This window comes from Maylandia zebra, linkage group LG16 (genome assembly GCF_041146795.1).
Source record: "Maylandia zebra isolate NMK-2024a linkage group LG16, Mzebra_GT3a, whole genome shotgun sequence".
NCBI lineage: Eukaryota > Metazoa > Chordata > Actinopteri > Cichliformes > Cichlidae > Maylandia > Maylandia zebra.
The window spans coordinates 11,753,878-11,768,042 of NC_135182.1; the positions used below are offsets into that span (position 1 = coordinate 11,753,878).

At 41.0% G+C, this 14,165-nt stretch overlaps 1 long non-coding RNA gene across 1 annotated transcript; it reads left to right on the forward strand.

Annotated features, from left to right (window-relative positions):
• Positions 1 to 7,399: 7,399 nt before the first annotated feature.
• Positions 7,400 to 12,645, forward strand: LOC143413006 (uncharacterized). The gene is made up of 2 exons (XR_013093562.1): positions 7,400 to 9,879; positions 12,430 to 12,645. It is a non-coding gene; the product is annotated as an uncharacterized LOC143413006 (long non-coding RNA).
• Positions 12,646 to 14,165: the final 1,520 nt, after the last annotated feature.

Genomic DNA, 14,165 nt, shown 5'->3' on the forward strand with positions numbered 1-14,165 from the left:
TCTTCTGGTCGTGCATACTTGATCTCGTCCTGCTGCAGGTATGTTTACAATATATGCACCTCTAACATATAACTGTCATAGGGCTTGGCATGGTGTCATGCAAGTCTTTTCTAATGCTGTAAAGTCAGGACGGCTCCAGAGGTTTCTCCTTGGATTATACTTGCTTGCTGGTATGCACACAGACAAACACCATGGCTGTAAGATGGAAGTGTAGTTTCTGACAGATTTAAAGACAAGTTAGCAGCAAAAACACTAGAGCTTACTGACAGCAAAGTCTTATTGAATTAGTAAAATCAGTGAGGATGTGGCAGGTGATTGGTGTGTGTGTGTGTTTGGAGGAAGGGGGGGGAGACACATAAAAGTGACTAACAAAGTACAACAGGAAATGACCAAAGGAGACATTAACTTAAGGACAAATAGAGACACAGATAAAGAAACACAGGAAAAACAGTAAATGTATAACTTATACAACGTATGATGCCATTTTAAAATACATGTTGAACACATGAATGCACCGTTTGTTTTCCAAATCAGATGTTAGTACAGTAGCAGGTGTAGCTGTGCCAGCATGGCTGTGGTGAGTCCTCAGTAACTGCTTTTCAGTAGCAGGCCTGAGATACTGAGAGGTTCATGTCCTGTGCATGATGTTAGTCCATGTTTCCAGGAGGGGGAGCCAAACATCAGGCTATTTTCTCATTGGGCAAAACTTATCCCACCATTCAATGGTTTATTTTAATGTCCACTTTATGACTTTAGGGTTTTTTTTTTTCACATCTTTGATTTTTGTGCATATATGTTGTTGAGCCTTTCTAATTTCATGGTGCAACACTGCATAGAATCCAAACACACACAGATGTTCTGTTTATTATTATTACGGGCGATCGTGGCTCAAGAGTTGGGAGTTCACCTTGTAATCGGAAGGTTGCCGGTTCGAGCCCCGGCTTGGACAGTCTCGGTTGTTGTGTCCTTGGGCAAGACACTTCACCCATTGCCTACTGGTGGTGGTCAGAGGGCCCGGTGGCGCCAGTGTCCGGCAGCCTCGCCTCTGTCAGTGTGCCCCAGGGTGGCTGTGGCTACAATGTAGCTGCCATCACCAGTGTGTGAATGTGTGCGTGAATGGGTGGATGACTGGATATGTAAAGCGCTTTGGGGTCCTTAGGGACTAGTAAAGCGCTATATAAATACAGGCCATTTACCATTTATTATGACTTATATATCAAAGGTTCATATTAGGGACACAACAAACAGTTATTACATTTGTTTATTTAATCTGCTGATTAGTTCTATCATTAGTCAAAAGTGATAAATATTTTTAAAAATTGTAAAAACAAACATAAAATAAAAGTAATTAGAAATGTCCATGCTTCCATCTTCTTGGTCTCCAAATATCCAACAGGACTCTAGTGACTCATGTAATATTGGGGTCAGATTCATATTGACCCATGTAAATGGAAGTTTCTTAAATAACTTGGAGTCAGCCTGCCTCAGCCTGATTCAGCTCCATGGTGCTGAGCCCGTACGTGTTGCAGGGACTTGGTCTTCTGGGCCGAAGATGGTTCTTCATAACTCTGGCTGGATGCTGGGACAAATCAGATGCCTGCCTCCCTCCCAGCACGATCTGTCAGTGTTGTGATGTTTAGTCTCCTAATCTAGAATGAAGGGCAGCAAAGTCTCAGTCTTTTCCCATCCCCACCCACTTTCTCTCCCTCGAGAGGTGTTGGGCAGCAGATGGGAAGTGATGGAACTGCGTGGTACTGTAGGCAGTGACATGGCAAGCTGTCAGGTCCTAATGCAGGCTAACATCTGGAGGTTGTTGTCCATGTCACTTCGGGGTCCTCTAGCCCAGGGCGAGAAGCCACCCTGTGGGACATAAACCCAGGGCCAGAGCTGGGCTCTTTTGACAAGGAACTGTCGACGATGGGAGTCAGCTTGCCTTTGACTTCATAAGGAAAGTGAGAGATTAATATTTAGATTGTACTAGGGGGTAAAACTAGTTACTGCTCCGTCACACTGTACTGGAGCTCAGTTAGTATAAGTGGGCCATCAAAGTAAAGGTTCTCAGAAAAATACATTTAGTATGAAACTACATGGCTCTGCATATATCATGAAGCAGCTTTTACAGTGTATTTATCACAGGAAACAGCTGGCACAATCTACAAATAGACCATCATAAGACATCCTCGGCGAGCGGGTGGTGTAGCCACGGCTATAGGCACAGCAGGATAATACAGAGCCCGTTAAAATCGTCAGTGCCATCGAGGCACTATGCTATTAGCGCTTCATGCTTGCCTCGAGCATCCAAGAAGCAAGTGCCTCTTCTATTTTAATGACAGCCCTCACCCAGAGGTAATTTCACAGTGATTAAGGCAAGAGGAAAAAAAATTATGTCTTAAAAGTCTCTAAATTGCATCTTATTTATCCACCTTTTAACTAACTACAAAAGGAAGACAGACAATGGCACTGCATGTTTCTACCTCTCCTGGTGAACAATTATACTTGAGACATTATCTGGTCCATTGTTAGATGGGTATTAAATATGGCACCCAGGAGATATGACAGAGTAAAGCTTTGATGGAAAAGTTAAGATGAGAGAAATTAGATGAAAAAACAACAACTTGAATTTATTAGTTTTGAGTGTTTTTTCTTTCTTTCCTCAGATCAAATTCAATCTGCCTGATCTAAACACGAGCTCTGGTTTCAATTTTTAGTGTAGTGTATTTTTTAATTGTTTATTTTTTGTGTAACCTTTATCCCGTGTCAGGTTTATCATTTATTCATTTATTTTTAGCCCATGTGACGTAGCATGACTCAACACATAGCTTTGGCCTAAATACTGGTAAGCTATTCAAATTGCTGGCTCCAAAACCAACTCAGTCCCCTTGCCAAAATGTAAAAAATTGTAAAACCTTTGGTCCTGGTATGTGGCAACTGTATGCATGATTTTTAGGTAGACCTTTAAAATGTTTTATGGCTTAATGTCATGCATAATCAATGGCCTGGCCATTTTAAGTGACTGCTTGGGTGCAATTTGTTTAGTAGTACAAAAATGTTACAGTGGGCACTGTCATTGTTTGCATTGATACTTGAGTGCAGGTGTGCATTGCTCTGGAATCTGACTGATCTGTTCCTGTTGGACTTGGAACTAATAAATCTTTAACAACTGCAGCTTTTACTGAAATGTAGGACGACGAGACTTCTGGACCCACTTTGAGTCTATGGATGGACTGTCAGAGTTATGAAAGTGCAAATAGCAGCGCACTGACAGAATAGGTTATAATATAATTTAGGCTATTATTTTTGCTAACTAAAAATGACATTTCTGTCAGCTCAGTTCAATTGTATTTTATTTATACTGTGATAGATCACAACAGCAGTCACTTCAAGGCACTTTATCATTCTAAGGTAAAGATCCAGCAATAATACAGAGAAACCCCAACAATCAAACATCCCCATTTAAGCAGCACTTGGTGACAGTGAGAAGAAAGAACTCCCTTTTAACAGGAAGAAATCTTCAGCAAAGTCAGGCTCAGGGAGGGGCAGCCATCTGGGGATCACGGTATTCTCTGAATTTTTCTTGCTAACTAAACTCAATGCTACCAACTGCTCCTTTTCATTTAAAAAAACAAACAAAGTTGCACCAGTCAAACTGGCCGACTTGTATGTACATAAACATATGTCAGCTCAGGAATTGCTATGCATTCTGGGTTGTCACCGCTGTGTTGTTTTTCATACAAAACCAGAACCAAAACAAAGTCAGACCCTAGCAGGTGATAGGGAGGAAAACAGAATAATGAATGCATGAAAAAAGCATCCAAATGACCCGTGACACAACACAATACAAAGAGAAGCTAAACAATGAGGAAAAGGATTGGGAGAGGTCAATCCACAGAGAATGCTTACTTTATTTTTAGGAGCTACTGAGTCAATTTTATTGATAAAGCATCAGGAAGCAGGAAGAAGATTCATAAATGGACAAACGGCAACAACACTCAGATGGTACTAAGGGATCAAAATGTGTCAAAAAGATATTCTCCGCACTAATGTAGCCTCAAGTTCAACTCGTTATCTAACAGGAGTCGATGTGGTCTTCTGCTGATGTAGCTCATCTGCTTCAAGATTTGATATGTTTTGAGTTCAGGGATGCTCGTCCGCATACTTTGGTTGTAATAAATGGTTATTTGAGTTACTGTTTTCTTCCTATCATCGTCGAACCACTCTTCTCAGCCCTCTAGCATCCGTAAGGTATTTTTGCCCAGAGACCTGCTGCTCACTGAATATTTTCTCTTTTTCTGAACTTTCTCTGTAAACTTCAGAGGTGGCTGTGTGGGAAAATTCCAGGAAATACTCACACAAACCCCTTTGGCACCAACAACAGTGACATATTCAAATCACATAAGGTTTATTCACTGTTCTGATCTGATCGGTTTGAAGTTCAGCGAGCTGTTTGGACCATTAAGTTCCTGCCATGTGGCTGATTAGATATATGCATCAACAAGCAGTTGAACAGGTGTACCTAACACAGTTGTTGCTTTCAGACTACTATTTTTTTTTTTTTACCTCTTTATATTATTTAAACATAACAGTTTTATGTTCTCTTGCTCTCATTAACCTGTTCATGTTTGTGATTGGTCAGATGCTGACAGCCCCTCCCTTATCATGTGAGCTCACGTACAGCCAGGCTGGGAACCCCTGGTTTGACTTATCAAGGTGAAAATAGCCTCAGTGTCACTCCTGAGTACAGGCCCCTGTACTCAGGGGACACTAAAGAGTTCAGAAAAAGAACAAAGAAAGAAAGTAAAAACACAGAAAGCCACACGAGGAACTAACTTCTAAAATAAAACAGGAAGTAAACTGAATGAGGAAGAGACATACCAAATACAAAATAACCCTGTAAGAAGTCATAAGCATCATTACGACCTAAAAGCCAAACAAAGCGCACAACAGAAGTAAACACTGTTACAACTTTGTCAGCCAAATACTTACTTTTAATATCATCCCCGATGCTCTTGACTGCAGCCTGATAAGCATTACAAATGAATCCTTTGCTTTTGCCCAAGTTCCAAAGTCACAGACAGAAACTGTCTCTAATTGGATGAATCCCAGAAATGAGTTTCATGAACTGAGGAGATGAAGATCGAGGCCCCATCAAGGCATTTCGTCTCTATCAAATCACTCTCCATTGTGCCAGCTGGAGAGGAGCTTGGAGATACGGATAATTACGCTCACCAGAGTCCATGTCGCACCTCTCTATACCCTCCCTTTCTCAAGGAGGACAAGTTCCTCCTCCCCTACCTGAGCAATCACACACCATCTTCACAGATATTGTATTATAATCACGGCCATTCACAACTTGCTAAAGTTTGAATTTACCACTTCCCATTATCCTCCTGAATCATCCCTCCTCCTCTACTCTTTTCATTTATTTTCTCTCTTGATTGCACGTTTTCGGGCTCATCAGTCACTGTTAGTCACATAGTCCTTTACAAGTGATTGAAACACTTGCATACTGAATTGTAGTGACTCTTTTTTTCTTCCTCTTTCTCACTCACACACATGCATACACTCCTCTGGCTAATGCTGCTAATGTTAATAGCTTGTTCTGCTTTAATTGGTTCCTAAACGCTGTAAGCAGAGTTCCCACTGTGTGTTTAATGAACAGGTAGCACCCCATGATTACAGTAATCTCAACCCACCACCCCGCTGCTACAGACTCCCTTCACACATACATACATGCAAACCTACACACACACACACACACACACACACACACACGGTCCCTGGGTCTTGTCGTAAGCAAATGGACAAAGGCAATTTGAGAGGCTCCTCAGCTCTGCAGGATGCTGGGCAATTTAAAGACGGGGATGAGAAGGAGAGAGGGACCAGACGAGGGTGAACACAAAAGAAAATGAGAGGAGATGAGACCCCCCCTCCCAAAAAAATAATTACTGTTTTTTTTAAGCCAAGAAGAGGTGGAATCATTTCAGAGCTCACGTGTATGACCAGTAAGCATGTTACTACTGTGCAGGCTGGAGTGTGTGGGGAGAAAAAGCTTTGCTGATTATAAAATGTGTGTCTCTGACTCCATGTTGTGATTGTGTTTGATCCTTGTGTGTTTTTTCTACAAATTTGCACTGCATTTTTCCTTTCCTTCATTTGTTCCCTCTGTCTGCATCTATCCTGCTCTCTGTTTTTGTTCTTTCTCATCCTACCTTCCTGTCTCTGAGTTTCTCCTCTTTTCTTTGCCCATCATTTGTTTTCTAAAAGTTTTTTCCCCCCTCTTGCTTTCTTATCTCCTCGGGTGTCCTTGTTCATACTCCTCTTTTACTTGTTTCCCTTTGTTGTCTTTTGTTATTATTTTTTCTTTTATTGTCAACTCTTTTATTTTCTGCTGTTCCTTTTTTTTGCTTCCTTTACTTTTTTCCTCCTCTCCTCAGTTGTCTTTTTCCATTTTTCATTCATAGCCCTTTCTTTTCTTTTCCTGATTTGCTTTCCTTTCACATTTGTTCCTAGTTTCCTTCCCTCACACCCTTGGCCCTTGTATTCTCTGGTCATTTCCCTTTTCCCCCTTTCCTCATCTCCCCATTTCCCATCCAGCTCCCTTCTTATAGTCTCTTCCTCCTCTTCTTTTCACTTGCCTCCTGCCTCCTCTCCTGTGTTCTTTTCTTCCTCTCCTCTCCATCTGTTAGTCTTTGTCTATCCCGAGGCACAGAGTCAGGAACTCCTCTCCTCAGTGGGCTGATGAGGATGTGGGGTGACATCCACCTTTCTCTCTTTTTTCGGCAGAGTGAGTAGAAACAGAGGTGGGTCTCATTGGAGGCCTGTATATATGTACGGCTGGGTGGCAAACCTCATGTTGTATACATATTTGTTCAAACATGTGCGAGCTGCTCAGTAATCCTCTCCACTTGGTTCACCCTCCCACACGTGTATATAAACATGCAAGCCTCTGCCCATCTCAGCTACTATGGGGGAGATGTGATAGGTGAGCTTAACAAAAAGGGGGATGTGGAACAAGAGAAGGGTCCATGCACAGCTTCTGCCAGATGCCTTTTGTAAATAAGCAGGGAGCCCTTAGAGGGGCGCCGTCGGGCGCCCTGAGTCACCCGTCCCACAGGATGCAATCAGGGTGTCCCCGCCCCCTGCCGTGTATAAGGGGTAAGGAAGGGAGAGGGTCTGGTCTCTGTGTTCCTGGTGCTGACACAGAGGAGCTGTGGGTCTAATTCATTAAACCAGCCTTCTAATATAAACAGCCATTCATTTCACTGCCTGACACTGGGCCGTCTGGACAATGTGAAGAGCCCCAATAGAACTGCCATACAGAACTGTTTGTGTGTGTGAGAGGGAGCGAGCGGTCGGGCTGGGCTGTTTGTGTGTACGAAGTCTCGGAAAGCCTGTCGGTCCCGAGCAGGTACAGTGAAGCTAACCAGAGGCTTTCGTGAGCCTCGACACGGTTCGCTGAGCAACTGAAGTGAACATCACATTTTGTAAAAACAAGAAAAAAACCCACACAAATGCAAATCCAGTCAAGTCCTGAAGTCTGTGGATATTTTAGGACATCTATCAGTTAAACTAAAAATGATTTGCAGCTGGGAGGGTAAATTGTTAAGCATAGAAAGCATTTACAAAAGAAACTACAGTTTAAACAAAACAAGCTAAACACACTAAAAATGTTACTATTTAATTTGGTTTGAAACAAGGGCCGTCACTACAGCCTGTGATTCCTGCAGCAATGGTTCTGCCTAATGTGTGTCAGTTAGGAATGCAATGCAGCTTTCTGACTGCTTAATCATAATCGTATAAATATGTTTGTCCCTCCACCTCTCTGTTCCTGTGAAAGAAAAGGACAAATGATGATTATGATTACATTGACACTCAATAATCAAAAATGTAAGAACTCATGCTTTCTCTGTTCATGTTTAACTTGAACTCAACATGTAGTAAGTATAACTTCTTAAATAACCCTCGGCGAGCAGAGTGGACAAACTACGAGACAAACTTCCATATGTTTCTGTTTTTTAAATCCTGATTCTTTAGTTTAAGTTAACTTGTAAAAAATAAATAAATAGACTAACTCATCTATGCACAAACACAGTTTTCCCATCTCCCATGAGGCCAAATTGGTTAGATCAACCCCGCATTCACTGCGCACACTTGGCTCCATATCTGCTTTTGTTCCACTGCGATAAAGTGAAATGTTCTTCTTTTGTTAATCTGAGAGAAATGAACCAGAGAATAAGCTCTTAAAGACCCACACACAGTCAGACAGTGTCCGAAAACTAGTCCAGTGGACAAATATTCTTTGGGGTACTGGTGTACAATCATAAGGAAAGAGCCCTGTTTTCCTCTGGACTGTATATTCCTTGAAGTAAGGCGCGTAGCAAAGAAAATGTAATGCATTAAATTGTTCACACATCTCCTTGTGTTTTAGCTTTAGGTGGCAGATGGATTCCCACTGACCCACAGACTAGCCAGTTGTTTTTCAGGGACACGTTGACAGTAAGCACAGCCATCATCAACAGACAGACAGGGTGAACACACCCACTGACACTGAATCTGGAATGTGGGTTTTATGGGCTTACAAATAAACACACACACACACAGTATATGTGCACACACATTTTCATACACGCCCATCCATCCAAGCATGCAAGCATCCACCCACCCACACATACAAACACACAAGCACCTAGGTATCTGTGACCACTAATTGTGTCTGGCCAGTGCCGTCCCCAGCAGCTAGGGTCATGGGAGCGCTGGGTAGCCATTGCGGTAGCCTTTTAAACATAGCTTATCCTGAGGCCTGTTATTACCCTGAGAAACTATCATCTTTTTCTCCTCAAAACCATCCTGCTCAGTCAATTTAATGAACCAGGCATTCCAACAAAGGGAAATGAGCAACAGCTCCCACAGTCCCATGCTGCACCAGCAATTAATGGTTCAAGACAACAACCTCTGGGACAGAGAGAGGGCTTTTCTTCCAGCAAATAGGTTTGTCCTTATTTTAAAGAAAAAAGTAATATAACAGGTAAGCTTATTGTGCAATTTCTGACAAATATTTGTATTAATGTCGAGAAGTATTTAATTCTACTACAAAGTAACAATAGCTCTGAAGTCACAACATTACCCAGTGGTGTTTCAGTATTTTGAACATTGTCATCTTGGACTTTTTAACCTGACATCACAAGCTACATAATAGCTCATTCACACTAGAGTAAAACTGGGATGGCATCCATTTGCAAGTAGTTGAAGTGACTGCTGGGTTTTAACATCAAGATCCAACTCGGACTGACTGCAATCACTCTCAGATAGATTGGCAAAGGTTTGCATGTAACTGGTGTCTAATTTATAAATGTATCATCCTCTCTTTGCAACATCGGGCTTAACTTGGCTGCCCTTTGAGTGTATTCTGGTTATAATACTATAACCTCCTAAGACCCGAACTCTTCCACAGCATGCATTTTTAATTTCTCTTTGATATTTGGGCTGATTGCGGCCCGATGAATGTAAATACAAGGAATTACCTGATTATTATTATTTTTTACCTTATTTGTGTTTTTAAGAAAAATAAAAGCCACATATGAGGATATTCGTTTAAAATGTTGATAGAACAGTAGCAGTATAATGTCCTCGTAAGTGGATATCAGGCCCTTATAGAGCAAAATTTAGTATTTTGGTCTAAATAACCCAAATGTGATGTCCACATATGTGGACGCCAGGTCCTAGGAGGGTACAAATGCAAAGTTACAAAGTGACTGTTAATATTGCCATTGAATTGCAGAGAATCACAGAACCCGAATGCTGTTCCTGTACCAACTCAGCTGTGGGCCTTGGGCTCCAAGAGGACTGGACAACTTTGGCTTCAACTGAGAAACATGAAAGGTGGGATGGCTCTTCATAGAAGCAGGTATCTTCAGACATACAGCAGATGGATTGATACTTCTCTCCACCTCAAAGGGTCCAAAGCACTTGGGAGCTAGCTTCTTAGACAAGAATTTTAAGCGAATATCTCAGACAGACTTTCTGACCTGGAGAATATTGTTGGGCTGGGGTTCTCCTTTTTGCTGAGGAGGAGGTTAGTGTGTGTGTGTGTGTGTGTGTGTGTGTGTGTGTGTGTGTGTGTTACAAGTATATTCCACTCATATTAAATGGGTCCTAGGAAGGGAAGCCACCACAAAGAGCTACTTCTAGCTCTTGAGGATGCTTACAATTGACTAGCCGGTGATCAGGTGCTCTTATTTCTAGCATGGAACATGGAAACATGGAAAATGAGACATACAATCAGTTAGGGGAGCCAGGATCCATTGTAGAGCTTGGTGGATCTGATTTTCAGTCTCCCAGGTAATGGCTTGATGACGTAGGAATGCGGCAGGATGGGTTCCGGTTCATCCGGGTCGGAGTCTGCTAAAAAAAGATGACATAGACACGTTCAACAGAGCTGGTTTGTGGGAGCCTGGGCAGTAAGTAATGATGATGCTGAAGTGACTGAAAAATAGCAAACCTAGCTCATTTACAATTGTTTGCTTCTGATGACTGTATAACGGGCCTGGAAGACGAGGTGAGTTGGATTAGAAGCAAAGCAATCTAACTGTAATTTCTAAAGATTCGATGATAGAAATATGCCAAACCAAGAAACTATTGTTGTTTCTGGGATGGGCCAGTCTGTTATGGATTTCACTTTCTCTGGCCTGTGTTCACTTGTCCACTTTCTAAGATACGGCTAAGGAACAAAGGTCACTCAGCTTGGACTTCACATATTTCAGGTTTCACAATCAACTTTTTCTGCAGGAGACTCTGCAATACTTGCCTGATATGGTCACATGGGACAAAAAATCAGAATATCATCAACGTAACCAGGAAGATTGGAACTTGCAAAAGTCAGAGTTTAAATTAGGCCGACTGATTTCCATAGTGAACGCAGTGATCTTGCAGAGTTGCACTACCATTAACGGTCTTCAAATACACAGCACTGATGAAGGCAGTGATTCGCAAATGTGTGAAAGCAAGCCCAGGAAAGGGCAGCCCCGCCTTTGGTCGGCAGCACAGATAATCTGCCCATGCCTCCACCCAAGAGAAACCATTGAAACTTTACAGAGAGACTTTACCAGGAAAATGTTTACAAGGTAATAAATAAAGAGCATTGAAGTCCTTTTATAGACTTCTATACATTCTAACTTTGTTTTGTAACCAGAACTTGCAAAACAAATGGCCATCAGCCACCTCCCTGAGCCTGCCCAGAGGTCTCTTCCTGTTTAAAGGGAGTTTTTTTCCAGCTGTTGCCAAGTGCTTCCTCATTGGGACTGTCTGATTGTTGGGGTTTTCTCTATTTTTTCTCTATATATTGTGCCTTGAGGTGACTGCTGTGATTTGGTGTTATATAAATACAATACAGCTGAACTGACCCAAAGGATACATCCATCGTTTGTGTTTCATTAATGACTAATACTTTCCCTCTAACACTTGTGGACCTCTCCTTTCAAAATTGAATAGGTGAGGAGCTGATGCTTACTTTCAGATTGGCCACATGATAGGAGGTTAACATGTACAGCTTATAATATGCAAGTTATACATAAGCAATGTTCCCTCTTATTTTTCATGTGTCTGAGTGAACGCACAAACTCCCTTGGACCACTGTGAGCAACAGCAGACGTGTGCACGGTGGTCACGCCAGCATCGAATCCATCCAAGTTACATGGTTTATTAAAATAATCAAATTACAGCATTTATGTTAGACTACTTTTAATTAACTGTTTTAGCCCACTTACAATGAAAATTTAAAAAAATCTTGTTCATGACCTGTGTAGTGTGTTAACACTATTGGAAGTAAAAAATAACTTTAACTCCAATTTTGAAAACAAAACTTTCTTCTTCTTCTTCTTCTTTTTTTTTTAGTAAAGCTCTGACTTGTATTATGAGTATGAGTCTGTGGTCTGGGAGAGAGTCCTGTAACTCTTTGTCTGCAAAATACAGTATATAATGCCCAATGTTGGGCAATTAATTATATAGTTACTTCTTCAAAAAAAGTAACTGAGTTATGCAAAAAACAAAGTTTTTTGCAGCTATTTACCTGAAAATGCAGCTAAGGCGTTTTTTTAAATAAACATTTCAAACTATTTACAGAACAATCAGCTGTTCTGCTTCAAATTTGATGCCACACAAATTATTTGTGCCACTCCAAAAAATAATTTCTGTCCACTATGAGATAAAGGAGAACAACAGCCTGATACCTGGTTTATTCATTTTATCTCTAGAAAATTAGTCTCTTTGAGAATCAAAGTGAGGCAGCAGTTTGCTGATTTCTGCCTTGTGACTTTCATATTAATCCCATAATTTCTCCCTGCTGAAGACAATTGACAAGAGGTTATTCATATTTAAGCTCTAATTTGGCCTTTTTTTTCTCCTTTCTTCTTTTTTTGTTTGTTTGTGTCCTAGATGGCCTGACTCAGCAGGTGGGGGTAAACGCTGTTTCTGAGTTTTCGCCCAAGCAGTGCAGAAATGTCTCCGCTACACTCCAGATCACATGGTTGGTGCAGGATGCCCGATATCCAGCTCGATCCCCGAGTAAATAAAAAAAAAACAAGTGACCTGTAACCAATACATGTAACAAAGAAACGTTTTTTAATATAATAAATTACTTTGTTAGTGATACAGAGATGTCTTGTCTTTTTTTTTTATTATTTAATGCCAGATGCTTCATATTATTGGGATATTATTATGAACATGACAAATTGTAAGACTATGTCCAGCATATAATGGGTTTCCTATTTGTGGATCATACACAATGATTCACAATGATACACAGTGATTCAATATCAGAATCTGACATTGTTTCAACATTAACAGTGTTTGAAAATTTGACGTCCAATCAATGTCAGCATTCAACATTGATTCAGTATCAAAACCTGACGTTGTTTCAATATTAAAAAAGGGTGCAAGAGTGATGTTAGGTCAACGTCAGATTTAAACGCTGATTCAATAGAATCACCTGATATTGACTAAACATTATTTCAATGTCTCCTTGCTATCTGGGCTGACAACAGGAGATGTATCACTCCTGTAACACCTGTAACATTCAGCAGTCGCCTCATTGTTCTGACACACACAACAAAACTATTGACTACACTACACACTAACTACACAGGATTTGTGCTAAACGTGGCAAATTTCTCACATCTCAAAACACTGCCGTCACTCCTAAAACCTCCTCCCTTCCTAAACAACTAAATGCCATGTTGCCATATTATTTTTTGATTGGTCCACATGGTACTTTTTTTTCGACCAATAGGAAAGGGTGTTTTTTTTTTTTTATTGGTTTTGAGAGGTTTTCCTTATAAAACACAGTTTTTACCGTTTCCTCCTGCAGTAAATATAAACAATGATAGCATTCAGCAAGAAAACCAAACATTGCATATATTTTTATCATAACTCTGGTTTTACGTGGCCTATCAACACAATTTAAAAACTGGTATAAAGTCCACACTTTTTCCGTCAATTGTTCCGTCTGTCCTGCTCACATCTCCAATGGTTGTACTCGTTGTCATTAACGTGGCTTCACTCCACATCAGCCCAGTGTTGCCAACTCCTCAGTAAGGAAAATCGCTATTGGCTGTCCTAAAAGTCGCTAGAAGTTGCTAAATGCTAAAAGTGCAACTATTTTGCTGGTAATACTTGAAACGAGTAAAGACATTAACAGCCTATTTATGCAAAATAATTCATAATTTTATTATGGGGGTTATATTGGTAGGGTCTGATTATTGGGGGGGTCATAACCCCCCTAACCCCCGAAGATTGACACTATTCCTTTGTCTTTATGAAGTAGGGTTCTAGCCAGTCAGCTTAGTTTAGCATGAAGACACAATTCTGCATCTTTGTTTAATCAATAACAGAATGAATCACAAAAACAATACACTATGGTTTATCTGCCTGCCTCCTTCACTGGTTCAGCCAGTTGGCAGGCAAACAGTGAAGCTCTCCAGGAGCTGTTGAACCCAGTCAAGGATTTAGTGACCTTTGGACTGAAACAGGCTAAGCTAACAGGCTGTAGCCTCATACATATGTACAGATGGATAACCCTTCAATGCCAAGTGTTTCACAAAAAGTGTCATTTTTATGACCTTCCTGTCACAGGCTGGGTCTCCGACCCAGCACTTTGAGTTTTCTTTGTATTG